Source organism: Frankliniella occidentalis, unplaced genomic scaffold (assembly GCF_000697945.3).
Source record: "Frankliniella occidentalis isolate FOCC.00 unplaced genomic scaffold, Focc_3.1 Scaffold16, whole genome shotgun sequence".
Taxonomy (NCBI): domain Eukaryota; kingdom Metazoa; phylum Arthropoda; class Insecta; order Thysanoptera; family Thripidae; genus Frankliniella; species Frankliniella occidentalis.
Genome location: NW_026267146.1, coordinates 3,425,847 through 3,429,559, shown reverse-complemented (window position 1 = coordinate 3,429,559; position 3,713 = coordinate 3,425,847). Strand labels below are relative to the sequence as shown.

Here is a 3,713-nt window from a genome sequence, read left to right as displayed (position 1 = left end):
CGGATCTAAGGTCACCTACACTATTAATTCACTGGAAATAGACTTAGTAGTTTGCACATCATCAGAATTCTTCGCACACTTGTTCGTTTGCTTCTATATTTTTTGTCGCAAGAGCTGAAGCTGATTAGTTTAAAATGCTAATGGATGCCCAGGTAAATGGCACTTGTATATAACTGTATATGGCTTGTATACTTTTCGTATACAGTATGTATATGGTGTCATATATGACTATATACAGTACAATATATGTTATATACGGACCCATATATAGTTGTATATGACACAATATATGTTTGTATACAACTGTATATGGCACTGTATATGGTTATATATGGCGCCATATACAGTTGTATATGACACCATATATGCCCATATATAGGACAATATACAGGCATATAGCCATATATAGCCATATATAGCGCTATATACACCATATATTGTCGTATATATGGACATATATGGTGTCATATACAACTGTATATGACGCCATATATAGCCATATACAAAACCATATATAATATATATAGTGCTGTATACAGTTATATACCGCTGTATATGGCACCATATACAATTGTATACAAATATATACAAGCCATATACACTCATATACAAAGTGCATTTTACCTGGGTGAACACGGGGGGTGACATTTAGGACTCCGAAAGCCCTGCTAGTGGTGGGATGAGGGGGGGGGGGGTAGAGATCCTGGAGGCTGTCGAGGACCGAGGGGACGACACGAGTCACGTGGGGCGGGCCGAGCCCCCGGCCTCGGTGGACGAAAGCCGGGCCGGGACCAGGAAGAGAGGCCTGTAGTTCACGATGTAGACCTAGTAGATGTAGTCTTTCTACATCGTGCTGTAGTTGGCTGGCGGACTCAGCTGCTCAGCCTTAGTCGCCGGTCGCAGCGCACCTGCAGCGCGGTGTGGGTCTCCAAACGGTACAGCCAGACCGAGTCACCATTCACCGCACTCAACTCCCGTCCGTCGCACCCCCGGCTCCTAAGGTAGGGCCGCTAGCCCGTGTGTTCGAAGCTCTCGAGGCTCCGCGTCACTAAAGTTTTCCGGCTCAATCATTCATGCGTGTGTGTGTTTCTCGTGGAGGCCGAGACCATGGAGCAGCTGCCTGACGACGTGCTGGTGCTGGTGATGCAGCACCTCTCCGTGGAGGACCTGCTCGCCTGCCGGCTCGTGTGCGAGCGGCTCGGTGAGCTGGCCCTACACCCGGACGCGTGGCGCCACCGGCGGATCGACCACGCCAAGCCCTACGAGTGTGCCGTGCCGAACCTGTCGCCGTGCCTGCGCGGACTGGTGTGCAGCGAGAAGGTGCACATATGGGTGTTCCTCACCACCAGGTGCGCCGTCGAGCAGTTGGTCTTGCAAATGCCGTTTGAGAAGAACGACTTCACCAAGTACGCCATGCTGGTCCACAACCAGGAGCAGGAGGTGCTCGGACACCTGAGGCGAGGCGCGTTGAGATCTGGGCCTCACAACTCCTGGAGTCTACCTCAGGCTACATGGAGGCCGAGAGGAAAGCCAGTGGTGCGGACAGGCTGCTGAAGACGCTGGTGACGTGCTCCGACCTCGAGTCGCTCGACGTTAGATTCGGAAAAGTTGCATTCTCTAGATTACTCTCGTACGGGTCACATGTACCGTCGTTGAAGTATTTCCGATGCATGCTAAACTCGCTATCGGATTCATTCGCTCGCGTCGTGCTGGCGGCGCACGCCGACACCCTGGAGGAGGTTAACCTCGAGTCGGGCTACTGCAACGAGGTGAAGCAGTCCATCGCGCTGCTGCCCAGCCTGCCCAGGCTCCGCGAGCTCTCCTGCGAGGTGGTCGCCGGCGTGGAGGCCGCGGCGGGCTGCAAGGCGCTCACGGACCCGACCCTCGTCATGCACCTGGACGATCCGTCGGAGCGTCCTGTGGCGCTGCTGAGCCAGGCGAGGCAGCTGCGCAGGGTCACGCTAGGGTTCAAAGACCCGGTGGATGATTTGTACGAAGACGGCGGCGTCGCGGCCCTGGTGACGCCTGGGCCTTCCTTTGTCGAGTTCCTGTCCGTGTCCAGGCTGAAGGAGGCGGAAGCGCTGACTGACGCGCTGCCCTGGCTGCCCGCGCTGCGCCACCTCGTCGTGCTGCATACCCCGACAGGAACTATTTCGGTGACCACCCCGATGACTCGGACGACTCCGGACGACCTCGATGCCCTCCAGGACCTCCACGACCTGCTGCTGGGGGTGACGCCCGGCACGGCGCCGGCACTGCGGACGCTCGAGCTGGACCTGAGGCCCCACACGCCGACAGGGTTCTACCGCGGGCCGCGGGACCCCGGAGCGCATGGAGGGCGCCCGACCCACCTCCGGCTGCACGCGTACGCCGTCGAGGCGGTGCTCAGGGACAACCCCTCGCTCCACGTCCGGCTGCGGATGGCCTTCAGGTGCGGCGCCGAGGTCTGTGCGTCCTGCGTCCTGGACCGCCACCCCGAGCTCAGTTGGGACGGGGTGTGGGGTGTCGCCTAGCACGGCCCGGTCGGCCTGACCGCTCACGAGAGCGACCACTGCGGGACCACCCCGCTGACGGCTATGTCAAGTTGATTTAAATAGCTCCCTGATGATGTGTTTGTCCATCCTGATTTGCAGTGTCTCGCTTTACGATAACGGCCTGGAATAAATGACTGCACTGTAGCTGCTTCGTTCTACTGTTTTATTTTTCGTACACCCGAACAACTACTACAAAGTGCTGCAGATCACCATCGCGGCATCGCGGTTGGAAGTGAAAGTGGATGAACTAGGGGCAGTGTCCTGCACGAAAATAAACGTTATTTTATCAAACACACGTTTGCGTCTGTTACAAAGAGGGATGTACCTCTCAACGATTGTCAAGGGTTTTAAACATTACGGTCGGAGTGAGAGGAAACCCGGGCTGGTCCTGGTGCAGCCTTGTTCCCCGGCCTCGGATTTCCCCCCCCCCCCTCCCCTGCGCTCCGGCGGCCAGGCCTGGGGCAATCCGACGTGCCGACCAGCGTCCCTCTCTCTTCTCCGCGCGTGTCCCGTGCCGCCACCTCCCTCCACACCAGGGGATTCCGGAGGGGCCCTTGCCGCTGCTGCTACATCCTCGGTTCTCGCGGTACGTCGCCAGTGCCAACCGGCTGAGTCATCCGTCCGCAGGAGCCAGGAGCCAGCGAGCACAGCAGTCTCGTGTGGCGAGGTGCGAGGCCGTCTCCCGGAACGCGTAGCTCCCCGTCGCCGTACTCGCCGCCTACGAGGACCCCCGGAGCGCCACCGCCTCCACGGACGTGAAGGAGAGCGAGCTCGTCCCCCAGAGGAGTACCAGGTACGTACGAGCACCGGCGTATGCAGCCAGAGGACGCCAATACGGCGGAGCACAACGTGGCAGATTTAGTCATTTCTCTCTTCTTTTCACCTGAGATCAACGAGTACACAAGGACATCACGCAGCCGCCACGATGGAGCGAGCGGGAGACAAGCCTTTCGAGTGTGAAGAGTGCGGCAAGGCGTTCGCAAAGTCTCACACCCTGCGCATTCACCTCCGAACGCACACAGGAGAGAAGCCCTTCAAGTGTTCAGTGTGCGGCAAGAAAGTCGCGACGAGCAGTAACCTGCGGACTCACCAGCGAACCCATACGGGAGAGAAGCCGTACGAGTGTTCAGTGTGCGGCAAGAAATTCTTGACGAGCAGTAACCTGCGGACTCACCAGCG

The 3,713-nt window shown here is 57.5% G+C and overlaps 1 protein-coding gene across 2 annotated transcripts in view; it reads left to right on the top strand.

Moving 5' to 3' along the window:
- Nucleotides 1–3,713, top strand: part of LOC113207704 (uncharacterized) — a 15,773-nt gene that overhangs the window by 2,195 nt on the left and 9,865 nt on the right. The window lies entirely within an intron of this gene.